We start from the raw sequence: 15,980 nt of genomic DNA on the forward strand, positions 1-15,980 counted from the left end.
TAACTTAGGAGAATATCAGGCAAAGAACATAACTAAGGTACTTCAAAGAAAATAAAATCCTAAGGGTCTATAAATATCTAAAAAGGCGTATAACCCAATAGAAACAGAAAAATTCTAAGGAATACAACAACAAAGTGTTGTATTCCTCAAATACTAATAATGGTAATGCAGTAACCACTTTAGAGACAGAGCAGACAGTGCAGATTGCCGACTTGACACCCACCTTCCCCTTCTTCCTTCCTAACGGTATATTTTGTTCAGGTATCTCCTTCCTCCTGATGATATTTTTCAAGGAAAACTAGCCTTGCCCTCCAGCCAATCATCATGGTCTTGTAGACCCTTATAAGTAATCAATTTAGGCATTGGCATGCGATTTAATTTTAGCCAATGAAACATGAAAGAATGTAGCTAACACAAATTTCTAAAGAAAGTTTCTTTGCCCTTCCAAAGAGACATAGAGGAATAAATGCCTCTGGCCATTGTTTTGTCTGCGCCTGACTCCTTGAGACTGTGAGGAAAGCTATTGAGTCAATGAATTACCCAAATCTACAGCAGTTCTACCTCTGGACTTCTTATTATATGAGGTGATAAGTTTCTTTATTTAAGCCACTTTATATTCCATTGTCTGTTACCTGCAGTTAAAAATACCCTAACAGAGAAAGCTTAAAATTTTTGCAATATCTAGTATAGGTAAAAAATAATCATCCCTTAAAACCCTGAAATTCCACTTCTAGGTATATTCACCAAGAGAAACTCACACATGTGGAGTAGGAGATAGGTAAAAGAATGTTCCTTGCAGTCTTATTTGTACAGGAGACAACTAAATACAGTTTTGCAATTAATGAGTAAATTAATATTAAAATAAGTAATTATTGCTATTAATTATAACAGATGAGTAATTATTAATTCTAACATTTATAATCCCTTTTCTGTTCTTCCTGGAATAAGGCTGCCACTATTATGAGACCAAGGAAACCCACTAAAAAGCAACAAGTTGGAAGAAACGGGTCGCTGACTATGTCGAGGACCATACTCACCCTGAACCCCCTATTTGGACTTTTAAACAAGTAACAAATCAACAACCATATTGTTTAAGCCACTCGCATTTTGAATTTTTGAAGAGTCACAGCTAACGCTAATTTTAAATAGACAAATATGAAAACATAAACTGGAAAATACCATCAAATTGATGATAGTAGATGCCTATGGATAAGGAAAGAGGTAAGTGGATGAGAGCAGAAAGTAATTAATAATATTTCAACTTTATTATAATATTATATCCCATTTTTAATGAAGAAGCTAAAGCAAAAATATTAAAATGTTAATCTTTGTTAATTCTGGGTGGTGCACTGTTGTTGTATTAGTCTCAGTACTTCCCTGTTTATCTTCTAAACAAAAAAAGAAATGGATCACACGGAAAAAGTTTAGCCAAAAAGGAGAAATTAAGGAACAAGAAAAAGAAGAAAGAAAAAGAAAACGCCCTTTATGTGCTCCTTCTATAAATACAAATTAAATCAATATTAACATACAATGTATCTCCTATTAAGTTAAAGATGAACACTACTCAATGTTACTGAAGAGGCAGAGATTAGGAGGGTGCATATATCCTTTCTTGAGGGCAGTCTTGTAATTACAGTAAATTCATTGAAAGAGTGGCATCTCTATAAATCATAAGTTTTACCTCAAAGAAGTTATCCTAATAAATATATATAATAAGCATAAAGATTTAGTTAGGAGTATTTTTTTCTTTTTTAAGTATGGAATGCTTCACGAATTTGTGTGTCATCCTTGTGCAGGGGCCATGCTAATCTTCTCTGTATCGTTCCAATTTTAGTCTATGTGTTGCTGAAGCAAGAGGAGTATTTTTATAATTTGCTCACAATCTTGAAAAACTAGAAAGCACACAAATGCCCAGGTAGAGAGGCTAGTTATGTAGGTCACTGTGCAAAGTCATAAAACAAGTAAGTTAGACACACCAAAAACAAAACAAAAACTATAATATCTCTGAAGAATATTGATGCAAAACCTCACCAAAATACTAGCAAACTGCATTCAACAACATATTTGAAAAGATCATCCATTATGACAAAGTGGGGTTTATCCCTGGGATGTAAGGATGGTTCAACATATGCAAATCAATTAGTGTGATATATCATACACACAGAACAAAAGACAGAAACTATCTGATCATTTCAATTGATGCTGAAAAAACATTCCATGAAGTTCAACATCCTTTCATGATAAAAACCCTCAAGTAACTGGATATAGAACAAATGAACCTCAACATAACAGCCATATATGACAGACCCACAGCTAGTATCATATTGAATGAGGAAAGCCTTTCCTCTTAGATCTGTGACATGACAAGGATGCCCACTCTCACCACTGTTATTCAACATAGTACTGAAAGTCCTAGCTAGAGCAATAAGACAGGAGAAAGAAATACATGTCATCCAAATTGGAAAGGAAGAAGACAAAGTTTCCTTATTTGCAGATGATATGATCTTATGTTTTGAAAAACATAAATACTCCACCAAGAACTATTAGAACTGATAAACAAATTCAGTAAAGTTGCAGGACACAAAATCAACATGCAAAACTCAGTAGCATTTCTATATGCCAACAGTGAAAAACCTGAAAAGAAAATGTAAAAAGAAATCCCATTTATGATAGCCACAAATAAAATTAAATACCTAGGAATTAACCAAAGAAGTGAAAGATCTGTACAATTAAAAATATAAAACACTGATACAAGAAATTGAAGAGGACATACAAAAATGGAAAAATATTCCATGTTCATGGAGTGAAATAATCAATATTATTAAAATATCCATACCATCCAGATCAATCTATAGATTCAATGCAATCTCTATCAAAGCATCAATGACAGTCTTCACAGACATAAAAAAAAATTATGTGGAACCAAAATGTAAAAAAAACAGAATAGCCAAAGTCACCCTGAGCAAAAGAAAAGTACTTGAAGGAACCACATTACCTGACTTCAGATTACACTATGGAACTACAACAACCAAAACAGCATGGTACTGGCATAAAAACAGACACATAGCTCAATGGAACAGAATAGAGGACCAAGAAACAAATCCACACACCTACAGTGAACTCATTTTTGACAAAGGTGCCAAGAACACACCTTGGGGAAAAGACAGTCTCTTCAATAATTTGTCCTGGGAAAACTGAATATCCATATGCAGAAGAATTAAACTTGATGCCTCTCTCTCGCCTTACACAAAAATCAAATCAAAATGGATTGAAGATTGAAATTTAAGACCTCAAGCTATGAGGAAACTCATAGGGGAAACTCTTCAGGACATAGGTCTGGGCAAAGATTTCTTGAGTAATACCCCACAAGCACAGGCAACCAAAGCAACAATGGGCAAATGGGATCACATCAAGTTAAAAAGTTTCTGCACAGCAAGGGAAATAATCAACAAAGTGAAGAGACAACCCACAGAAACAGAGAAAATATCTGTAAACTACACATCTGATTAATACATACACAAGGGATTAATAACCAGAATATACATGGAGCTCAAGAACTCTACAGGAAAAAAAATATTAATCCAACCAAAAAATGGGCAAAACAGTTGAATAGACATTTCTCAAAAGAAGACATACAAATAGCAAACAGGTGTAGGAAAAAATGGTCAACACCACTAATCATCAGGTAAATGCAAAGCAAAACAACAAAGAGATATCATCTCACCCCAGTTAAAATAGCTTTTATCCAAAAGACAGGCAATAACAAATGCTGGCAAGGGTGTGGAGAAAAGGGAACCATTGTACACTGGTGGTGGGAATGTAAATTAGTACAACCACTATGGAGAACAGTTCTGAGGTTCCTCAAAAAACTAAAAATACATCTTTTATATGACCCAGCAATCCCACTGCTGGGTATATACCCAAAATAAAGGAAATCAATATATTGAAGAAATATTTGCACTCTCATGTTTGTTCCAGAGCTGTTCACAACAACCAAGATTTGGAAGCAACCTAGGAGTTCATCAGCAGATAAATGGATAAAGAAAATATGGTACTTATACACAATGGAGTACTATTCAACCAAAAAAAATTAGAAAGAATAAGATGGCCGGGCACGGTGGCTCATGCCTGTAATCCCAGCACTTTGGGAGGCTGAGGTGGGTGGATCACCTGAGGTCAGGAGTTCGAGACCAGCCTGACCAACATGATGAAACCCCGTCTCTACTAAAATACAAAAAATTAGCCAGGCATGGTGGCGCATGCCTGTAGTCCCAGTTACTTGCGAAGCTGAGGTAGGAGAATAACACTGCACTCCAGCTTGGGCAACAAGAGTGAAACTCTGTTTCAAAAAAAAAAGAATAAGAGTCTACCATTTGCAACAACATGGATGGAACTCGAGGTCATTATATTACATGAAATAAGCCAGGCACAGAAAGACAAACATCACATGTTCTCACTTATTTGTGGGATTTCAAAATCAAAACGATGGAATTCATGTACACAGAGAATAAAAGAATGGTTACCAGGGTCTGGTAAGAGTACTCAGGAGGCAGTGGGGAGGTGGGTGGGGATGGTTAATAGGTACAAAAAGTCTATACATATATATATATGCATTTATATATAAAATAAGAATAATACCTCATATTTGATAGCATAATAGGGTGACTATAGCCAATAATAATTTAATTGTACATTTTAAAATAACTAAAAGAGTATAACTGAACTATAATACAAAGGATAAATGCTTGAAGGAATGGGTACCCCATTTTCCATGATGCGATTATTACACATTGCATTATTGTATTAAAATATCTCATGTACCCTGTAAATATATATGCCTAGTGTGTATCCACAAAAATTAAAAATAAAATACAAGTTATAAAACAAGTATACTATTTTCCTAATTTGTAAAAAAAAAAAAAAAAAAAAGGGTGTACACAGGTACAAGTTGTAAATGTTTGAAGGGCTTTATACCACCCAATGTTAATACTGGATAGTGGGAATTCAGATTATTTTCATTTTCCATTTATTTATTTGTTTATTTATTTATTTGGAGACAGGGTCTCATTCTGTTGCCCAGGCTGGAATACAGTGGGGTGACCATGGTCCACTGTAACCTCCACCTCCTAGGCTCAAGTAATCCTCCCACCTCAGCCTCCCAAGTATCTGGGACCACAGGCATGCACCACCATGCCCAGCTAATTCTTGTATTTTTTGTAGAGATGGGGCTTCATCATGTTGCCCAAGCAAGTCTCGAATGCCTAGGCTCAAGTGATCTGCCTGCCTCAGACTCCCGAAGCGCTGTTAAATTGAAACAAGTCTGAGGGAAATGGACAGTAGTGGTCAATTCATGTCTTATAGTTAAAAAATGCATATATGGTTCCTGATAGTATAATATTCCAAGTCATAAATACTCATTTATTTTTTAATGAATCTGTAAGCATCACATATTAAAGATACTGAGGAGAAAAAACAGAATTAGGGTACATTCCACCAAAAATCATTCCTTGAGATAACAGGACAACTGGTGGTTTTCCTAAACTGATAAGTGAAGAAATTCATTTTTTTTGTCTACTAATAAAAGATGTTGTTAATAAAGGACAAGTCGAAGGGAGTAATAAGGTTCAGAAGAGCCAAATGTAAATAGAAATGCCTATTAGGATTCTGGCACATTATTTAGTAGATAATACATCCTGAACTGGTATACCTTCCTTCTTAATATTTTCTTTCATGTACATTCTGATACAAATTACCATGAATCCTTAATGTCACAGAATTTTTATTCCATGTTCTAATACCTATACATTTTTTCTTTTCTTTTTTTTTTGTTTTTTTTTTTTGTTTTTTTTTTGAGATAGAGTCTTGCTCTGACGCCTAGGCCAGAGAACAGTGGCGCAATCTTAGCTTACTGCAACCTCCGCCTCCTGGGCTCAAGCGATTCTCCTGCCTCAGCCTCCCAAGTAGCTGGGACTACAGGTGTACACGACCACACCCAGCTAATTTTTTGTATTTTTAGTAGAGACAGGGACAGGGTTTCACCATGATGGCCAAGCTGGTCTCAAACTCCTGACCTCAGATGATCCACCTGCCTCAGCCTCCCAAAGTGCTGGGATTACAGGTGTGAGCCACTGCGCCCAGCTTATACCTATACATTTGTTCTGGTTTCATATCTTGGATGACTCTGTTGCCTCCACTGACATGGCAATGTTGAGCTAGATGTTAACCTGGATACACACCAGAAGTCCCTGAAAGCTGCCCCATATTCCTAATGGATGTGTGGGTGATCTGGCTGGGACATGTTGGCCCCATGTTCTATATCCTTGTTTTAATAGCCAAGGCTTAGTTCTAGCTCTCTTGTCAAGGGTCAGTTTTCATTCTCCTAAAGGAAATGGTAGAGGAGACCCTTTCTTAGCCAAGGAATTGCATTTTTGAATGCAGAACAGATAATGACTTGGGAATCCCATGGATTTTCCTGTAAACTTAAAACTGGTAGCTTTTGGAAAGCCTCATCTCTCTTCCCTGGAAGAGCATAAGATGGAAATCAGCAGGATTAGGTCACATTCCAGACTAGTAACACATCTCCATATTTGTGTACCCTTACCATCCTGTACAATCAGATTTTACTATATTTTAGTCTATATTTAGCTGTCAACTACTCTTTTCATGCTATTATCATTATTAGAATACTGGTCTCATTACATCGATATTATTATTTAGTCCTCATCTATGTACTTTCTCCTTCATAACTGGCCTCTATAATTCAGCAATTTCCTCTATCTATCCCGAAAACTCACTACGAATATGGGTGACCTCTCATATGCACATTATGAATGTTCCTAGAGAATTTCCTGTCTTCCTTGCTTGCACTTACCACTATAGTAACCGATAGAGTCCAAAATCTACCTACTAACTAGGACTCTTTTCACCTCAAATTAACATGCTGTTGCTATCTTAGCACCTCTGATTCTCTCCTTACTCTCTCTTCAAAAACTTTTCCTCTTTAGCTGCTTTCAGTCTCATTTCAAATACGTTTTGTAATCTAGAGCACATTGGTTAAATTGTTGCTGACCTTCTCACCCATAGGCCACAAAAGAGTTCCTTTGCCATTCCTTTGAGATTGCTCAAGAAACTATATATCTGTGCCATGAGATGGTTTTGTCCAACGTATAATCTATGTAGAAGTGGACAGACCAGCTCGGGAAAGTTAGTTATAAAGTCTTTGAAAAACAGAGAATATAGTAAAAGAGATCAGACTTATGAGGCACACCTTGCTATTCAATAAGCATTTGTTGAAAAACTGACCAAGGGAAGACATGTGGCACACAAGGCATCAGACTAGGGGTCTTCTTAGAGTACCAGTTCTACCTTCTCCTTCTTACTCCTTTTGTTCCATCTGAGTTTCTACTAAACACTCTCAAAGCAACAGATTACTTAGACATCACCACCCATTCCTCCTAATTAGCAAATTCTGAGACTTAGATGATAGAAAAATCAATCTAAACAAAACAAAGAGAATGCTAGTAAGCTGGATAAAGTGCTTTAAAAAATTGTAACCTGTCTGAGCCTGAATACCATGTTTTTTGTTAGAATACACATTAATAGGTGCTTGAATGAGCATCTGCTATACAATTACTAGAAATCAGCTATATTAGAATGGAGATGGTAATATCTGTTCTTTGTTCAGGGACTCTTCCTTAAGCAGAATCAGATAATGTAGGAGCAAAGAAGCCAAGGGAAAACAAAGTTTCAAAAAACAGTTGATAGAATGTGAGCTACACAGGAAGTCTACAGAACATAAGGCAAACAAAACAAAAACACTACACTCATACATCTTGTAGTGTTTTTGTTTTTGCTACTCATCTGGATACTGATTAAAAATTTATCTTTTTTTCCCAAATACATTTGGGATCATTATTATTTTTGTGATAAAGTTAGATTACTTTAAACTTCAAACTTCAAGAAAATGCAAGCCTGATTTTCACAAGGGAATTGCTCTCTTACTTTTTTTTATTTTTTTTTTTGAGACAGAATCTCACTCTGTCGCCCAGGCTGGAGTGCGCCCAGGCTGGAGTGCACCCAGGCTGGAGTGCGTCCAGGCTGGAGTGCGTCCAGGCTGGAGTGCAGTGGTGTGATCTCAGCTCACTGCCAGCTCCGCCGCCTGGGTTCACATCATTCCCCTGCCTCAGCCTCCCGAGTAGCTGGGACTACAGGCACCCACCACCACGCCTGGCTAATTTTTTTGTATTTTTAGTAGTATTTTTTGTATTTTTATTTTCACCGTATTAGCCAGGATGATCTCAATCTCCTGACCTCGTGATCCGCCCATCTCGGCCTCCCAAAGTGCTGGGATTACAGGGGTAAGCCACGCACCCAGCCTGCTCTCTTCCTTTCTAAAGTTATTTCCTTCCTACTATCACAACTCTAAGTAATAAACAACTTGTTGTCCTTATAGAAAAATCATCTTCAGGCCAGATGTGGTGGCTGTCACCTGTAATCCCAGCACTTTGGGAGGCCAAGGCAGGCAGATCACCTGACGTCAGGAGTTCGAGACCAGTCTGGCCAATATGGCAAAACCCATCTCTACTAAAAATACAAAATTATCCAGGCGTGGTGGTGCATGCCTGTAGTCCCAGCTACTCCAGCCTGGGCTGGATAGAGCAAGACTCCATTGAAAAACAAAAACAAAAACCTTCAAATAAAAATAACCAAGAAAACAAGATATAAATATGATCTAAAAGTTCCTTATAATTACCTAAATAATGTATTGTACTTTCTATCAGAAAAATACTTCTCCCTTTATCAGAAGGCTATTTATACTCTGTAAAAAACATTTTATACTGAAAACACATAGGATATAATTGTCTGTAACTTCTCCCAGATATAAGCTAGAAAGATTTGCTTGTAAGGAACAAATAATAGCAACAATGACAATAATACTAGTGATAATTGTACTTAATTCATATATAAAATATAGGTAAAGCCTTTAACTAATATTTTACTGCACTTAAAATTCTAGACAAAGTATAATTCAGGCAAATGTTTTAAAAATATGTGAATCCTACTTTCAAAAAAGTTTAGTTACTTAAAACCACTGTAAAACTAGGATTTGGGGCAGCAAACCTTTGACATTTATATTCTGCTTGTCCTTTCCTACTCTTTGGTCAGTCAACATCCTTTGTTCTTTGTTAATAAGCTATGATCTGATAAGCTTATTTCTGACTTGCGTTGGGGAAGAAAGGGAGGACAGGATTACACGTGAGCACTTCAGAGTGACAAGTCTGTTCCCTGGGCCACTGAAGAAAACAAAGAGGGGTTACATCCAAAGCTGCTCAAACAGTTGTGTGTTGCTTCTATGCAAACATGAGAATTAAACAACTACCAAAAAGCTCCTCGAATTTCTCTAAACAAAAATTAATAACTTTAAAAAGTGACAAATTTTTAATTCTTTTTCAAGTCTATCTTCAATTTTTAAAACAACTTTGAACACAAGAATGAAAGCTCATTAAACTATAAATACATTTTGGCAATATTTATGTACTTTAAATAAACTTGTTAAGTCTAGATCTTAATTTTTAAACACACATAAGAAACCTAGTAAAGTATTTGTGAATTTCCAGCATGAATACATTGCAAATGTCAAACAAAACAAAAACCAAACAAAACTTAACTAGTGAAAAAAGTATAAAGTTTTTAAATTCCTCAAATTTGAGGTTAATCATTTACAGAATAAACTAAGTGAGTCTAGTTAATATATAACATATTTGTCATAAATCATGCTTAGAAAATTTAAGTACCTTTATATTTTACAGAAAATTTCCCAATGGTAAATGTGACTTAATTTTTAACTTATTTTATTTGGAATAGATTGTAAAACATTTACATAATCCAAATTTAATCAACTGATACTTGATCCCCAAAAATCTTGCAAATAATAAGTTCATACCAGTTCCCAAGGGGCAATAAATGCTAATTGTAGTAAATCTGCTTCCTGCAGACAGTGCCAATGAAGGGCAGTTTCCAGAGTCATTAATAAACAGATAAAATAGAAAACAGTCTTTGACTGTACTTTAAACATGTTTCTTTCAACATTAAGCCCATTAATGTACCCAAGTAGTCTAGACTGCAGAGAAATAGCAAAGAGATAATCTCCAATACAAGGAGAACTACAGAGCCAGTTTCCAGGAAAAAAAAAGAAGAAAAATCTGACAATTTCAGAAAATCTTTCTTTCAGAAAGTCTATTTGTGTATCTGAAATTAGCACCAATACTCCAGAAATAGTGAAATAATAAGATGGTTTCAAAATGATGACCCCTTTTGTCCAAACTGACAACAGTAGCTGGCTATGCAGAGAAAATCACATGCTTCAGGGCAATCCACTTGTATAATATCCTGTTGATCCACATCTCAATAATCAGACACATATTGATCTGCTCCTATTAATTGTTAGTCATTCCTCCAAAGCTGTATTTTATACTAATCATTGCCAAAGATAAGGAATTTGTCCTTTGATTTGTAATTAAGTCTCAGAACCAGAGTTAGATACTGTTATCTCAAAGTCTAGCATCCAGGAGAGAAGGCAGAAGCATTTCTCAAATTGTTTCAATCCCAAAGATAAATTGTTAAAGCACACAGTTCAATTTAACATTAGTGAATTATTTCTTTTGAACTGATCCTGGCCCCACTCATCACTATGAAGATTAAAAGCAACTATCCCCAGGTTTCAACTCTGTCTTGGTATGTGCTTTCTCAGATTTAGTAGTGAACTATTACATCCACCACTTTATTTGAAGTCCATGATAGGAAAGTAGGTGGGTCCCACATCCCTGTCTTCATAAATAAGGGAACTAAGGCTCAAAGAGCTCCAGTTATTTTCCCAGGGCCACATAGAACGTATCATATAGAAATGACTGACTCAATCTGCTTGCTCCAAGTTTCTGATTTTTTCAAGGATCATTTTAAGTCTTTTTTTTTTTTTTTTTTTTTTAACATTTTAAAACAAGTGAAGGGGGCAGGGCACTGGGGAGTGGTAAGGGGTCAAGGACACAGCTTTGACCTATATCAGCTGGAGTTGTATATGCTCTATCGGCATGGCCATATATGGAGGTGCTGAAGAGGGAAGAAAGTAGGGATCAGCAGGCTTCTAGTTTTGCACCAGCTACTGTCACACTCCCTCACTTTGGCTAGGTACTATCCTGTTCTGAACCACAATTCCTCCTTTCTTTCCTGGGAGGCCAAGGAGGTGCTTTTTCTCCGTTGTGATTTTTAATTGCATTTCTCCCAGTACCCAAAGTGTAACAGTCTAACTTGAGTGTTGGGGAAAAGAAGGGCGTATCAGAGGGTGGGCAAGCAGGCAGGCAGGCAGGGAAATAACCACTCTGATTTTGCTTTGATATCTGTTTCAAGTCCTGTAATGACAGATTTCATTCCAGTGCAGAATGTTTTGGAAATATAGTTGAAAGGGTTATGTGATTGTTTTTAAGTACATTTTAAGTGTTGACTAATAAAAGGCAAATATCAGAACAAAAGAACAGTTTAATATAGCATTTTTAAAATCTTTTGGTATGCTAAGGCATCCGTGACCTGCTAAAATCTAATTATTTCTCCAATACCCTTTGGAATTGTTCAGAAAGATGTGGTATAGTTTCTAACTAGTACATTAAGCATCTGGCCTGACTTCACAGAATTACATATAGCTGAATGTGCACTCTCTATATATTTTATTAACATCCTATAGGCTTATGCTAAGATGTAATACTGATGTGCCCTGACATGCATCACTACCTGTTGACAGAAAAATCTGGGCTAGACTTGAGAGGGTCTACAAATAGAGTACCTTTTAAAGATGTTTTGGCAATTTTAACAGAAACTCTGGCTTAAGAAAAAAAAGACAAAGAGAAAAAGAGCAGTTTCAAGTTTATAAATGTATAAAATATGCCCAAGTTTCAGCATGCTAAAATCTCTGAAAATGAGCTGATCCTTAGCATTCACTCCTTCCTTCTCAGCCTAAGAGTACCCTTTTTCCTTTGGGTCATGCCCTGTCCTCCATTCTCAGTTGTGTGTCTGAGTAAGGATGGGCTTATCTGCAGCTCCTGCAGTGGGCTTAAGCTCACCAGCATATCTCCTCACCCCATGTAATAGGTTCAGGAATGAACCTATGATCAAATTTAAGCAAATGAGAATCAGTGACCCCCAGGGCTCTGTGCAGGGGCTTTTGGAGGATGTGTCTCTCCCTTGAACACTGTGTTACGGGAATGTGATATGTGGAAATGTTACTGCCTAAGAGGAAATCCCAGAGCTACCAAATGCTCACTGTATATAACTGTATATAGCCTGAGGAGGCTGCCAGCAATGAGAAAGGCAGGACAGAGACCCAGAGAGAAACTGTATTCTTATTGACATATTTTAAGCCACTGTATCAAGCTTTACCTGAAGTTGTACTATACATTTTAACTTCTCAGTCACATGAACCAATGAATTCCAACTGTTGATTTTGCAGGTAAGGCTTAGATCTTCAATGACTTGCAACCAAAAGAATCTTAACTGATAACAGTCCAAGACATTTAATATATCAAAAGTATGAACTATTTTTTCCTTTCTTTTCTTTTCTTTTTGAGATGGAGTTTCGCTCGTATTGCCCAAGCTGGAGTACAATGGTACAATCTCAGTTCACTGCAACCTCCACCTCCTGGGTTCAAGTGATTCTCTTGCCTCAGCCTCCCAAGTAGCTGGGATTACAGGCACGTGCCACCATGCCTGGCTAACTTTTTGTATTTTTACTAGAAACGGGGTTTCATCATGGTAACCAGGCTGGTCTCAAACTCCTGACCTCAGGTGATCCTCCCGCCTCGGCCTCCCAAAGTGCTCCCAAAGTGGCATAAGCCACTGCGCCTGGCCAAAGTGTGTTTTCTTTACACAATTTTGAAGATTTTATTCTCATAGAGAATGCTGAGGGAAAGGAAAATCATGAAGAATGTTTCTTAGACTTAAAAGAATCTTAATATCTTCTAAGATTAAATCTTAGAACTTCATAGTTGGAGGTAGTTTGGGGATCATCTAGTCCTACTAGTTTCTTTTACGCAGTGAGTCAATAAATATGTATATGATGAATGAATGAATGTTTGAAGACTGAATGAATGAATGTGTGAATAAGGTAGCTTAACTCTAGATAGACCTGAATTATATTGTTCCATGAAATGACTGTGTATTTTAGTCAGTTTCAGCTGGTAGTTGGTAACTAAAAGACAGATTAGGCTTCTGTGTGTATGTTGTTTTTTCTTTTTTTTGTCTGGATATACAAGCAAATGGCAGAACCTGGGAAACCCAATTCCAAATCCAATCTCCTTTCTTGTCCACTAGGAAACATCTCACATCTTCTCATAAAAACAAAGAACACCACAAAGTCCTTTGAGATGACAAGTTCAGATAGTCCTAGAATTTTAAAACCGGGATATGTTATTGAAGTTCATTTCCAAACCAGTTGCTTTCAACCTGAAATGCATTTTCTCATGTACAATGTTAGATTCACAGGCTAGCCAACAAAACAGAACAAAATGCAAAATAGCAAACACATTTTCAACCCAAAATATCTACTAGAACCCAACTAAGTGTTAAGTTCTTGGAACATGAGGTCATGAGATGTGTAAGTACAAGAGAAAAAAAAATCAATAAAATGCTCTCCTAATCCTCTTTTTCACTTCCATTTACTAGCTATAAAATTACTTCAAAGGGAAATTTGAAAAATTTCAAAAATCTGTTATTGGCCCTGTACTACCGCCCCTTGTGCATTCTTCTCCCATTCTTAGTGTCCTTTTTGTTCCAGGTGCTTGGATGCCCCCCATCTTAAATAATGACAGCTATCATTTTATTGAGCACTTACTATGAGTCAGGCACTGAGCTAATAAACTCAAAGAGATGAAGTAATTTGTCTACAGTCATGTGGCAAAGCCAACATGGAACCCAGCTGCACTAGTCTCTAAAGCCCATGTTCTGAAACTACCCAGGTCTACTACACTGGTTGTCCTCCATCCTGAGCTGAGTCCTTCCTACTGTGAGAATCCACCTCCTCCCTTCCTATTACAGCCTAAAGGACTTCTTGCTAAAGACTGCCAGCATCCTGTCCCCTTCAAACAGTCATCCCCTTATTGTAGCCAATGTGCCTTAAAAAACAAAAGAGGAGAGCAATCTGAAGTAACTCATGATAACCTCATGTTTCCAGAGGTTGTACGTACTATTTCAAAGGGAGCACATATTATTATAAGTTCACCTCCAACTAGTAGCATTTCAGGTAGCTGATAAGAGTGGGAAGTAAAACAATATGTAGGCAGCAAAAGAGTATATATTTTGGGACAGCATAGGAGGCCAGAGCCAGGCACGGGGCTCACGCCTGTAATCCCAGCACTTTGGGAGCCCAAGGTGGGTGGATCACGAGGTCAGGAGTTCAAGACCAGCCTGGCCAACGTGGTGAAACCCCGTCACTACTAAAAATACAAAAATTAGCTGGGTGTGGTGATGCATGCCTGTAATCCTAGCTACTCAGGAAGCTGAGGCAGGAGAACTGCTTGAACCCAGGAGATGGAGGCTGCAGTGAGCCAAGATCGCGCCACTGTGCTCCAACCTAGGCGACAGAGAGAGAATCTGTCTCAAGAAAAAAAAAAAGAGAAAAAGAATAGGAGGCCAGAGATTCTAAGAGTTTGCCTCCAACGTCACTACCCCAGTATAGAATATGTTTTCACAATTTCTTTTCTTTTCCTACATTTTAATCTATAGCTTAAAAGGGGAAAAGAAAGCAACAATAAATAATTGGCATTTAATAAATCCTTGCTGCCTTTATTTGTCATGTGATGAAACCAAAGCCTAGGGCAATAAATATGAAGTCATATAACAAATGGCAGTTCAGGGAAGGGAAACCTCCGAACTGCTAACTCCCAGGCCAGTACAATTTATTTTTGATACCTATAACCCAAATCACCAATTGATCTTTCTTTTCTGTTTAAAGCTCTGCCTGAATGAAGACAAAACTTATTAAATATGGATATAAACCCACAGGAATTTGACCAGGCAAAAATTTCCTTTTTTAAATAGAACCAACTCCCATCTGAAAATGGCTTTTAGAAAGAATTATTTCATAAAATAATTTAATCCATGTGTTCCACAGTAACAGAAAAGAGTCCACCCTTTTTAAAGAGATTATCTGTTATACCCACCTCCCTTTCCTTCCAAAATTGAGCAGCTGCATATCAGTTTAATTGTACACTACCTAGCAGTTCAAAGAAATTGGCTTTTCAATGGACATTAGAATCTAAAACTCCTAGATTTAATGGGTCTGTCCTCTGAGGCCCACAAAAGTGCAATCATAGAACAATAGGGTCAATACATTTCTTATCAAGGGTTCACCTACTTTGATATCACCCATTCTTGGAAGGGAACTCAGAAGGTCAAACTGTTATCAAACAAACATATAAATAGATAAACTAAACGAAGTTAATGAAGAGACCACAATCAAATACTCCTGGGAAAGACTATTAGCTGGCCTTCTTCAGAAATAAATGTGCAGGGAAAAATTGAGAAAGGATAAAGGAGAAAGTCATGCACTTCTAAGAATAGAGCAAATAAAGATATTAGTTTAAGGAGATGGTCCTCCAGGTAAATATAACAGCTAAGTTCTTACCAGCAACATGACCATGTGAAATACACTTATTTGATGGAAAACTTATGGGCACAAAGCAATTATTGACCAAATAGCAGAAACCAGTCCACAAAAACCATAATTAAAAATAAAAGTATAATTCTGTTCATTAGACATAGAAATTTATAATATCCATTTCTTACAACTGTCCAGTGCTTATTCATGTACCTAAATTAAAATAAAATAATTTCAATCCAGGCAAACCACCCTGAAAGATTTTTTCTTAAGATGTTTATATCTAAACCCATGCTCAGATCAGCAAAAACATTTAGAAAGGAAAATATTCTATTTAATT

The 15,980-nt window shown here is 36.8% G+C and overlaps 1 protein-coding gene and 1 non-coding gene across 3 annotated transcripts in view; both read right to left on the reverse strand.

Annotated features, from left to right (window-relative positions):
- Positions 1 to 15,980, reverse strand: part of MACROD2 (mono-ADP ribosylhydrolase 2) — a 2,183,277-nt gene that overhangs the window by 1,762,891 nt on the left and 404,406 nt on the right. The window lies entirely within an intron of this gene.
- On the reverse strand, positions 1,752 to 1,854 carry LOC117069185. The gene has a single exon (XR_004431430.1). It is a non-coding gene; the product is annotated as a U6 spliceosomal RNA (small nuclear RNA).

This window comes from Trachypithecus francoisi, unplaced genomic scaffold (genome assembly GCF_009764315.1).
Source record: "Trachypithecus francoisi isolate TF-2019V2 unplaced genomic scaffold, Tfra_2.0 Lachesis_group21, whole genome shotgun sequence".
Lineage (NCBI taxonomy): Eukaryota > Metazoa > Chordata > Mammalia > Primates > Cercopithecidae > Trachypithecus > Trachypithecus francoisi.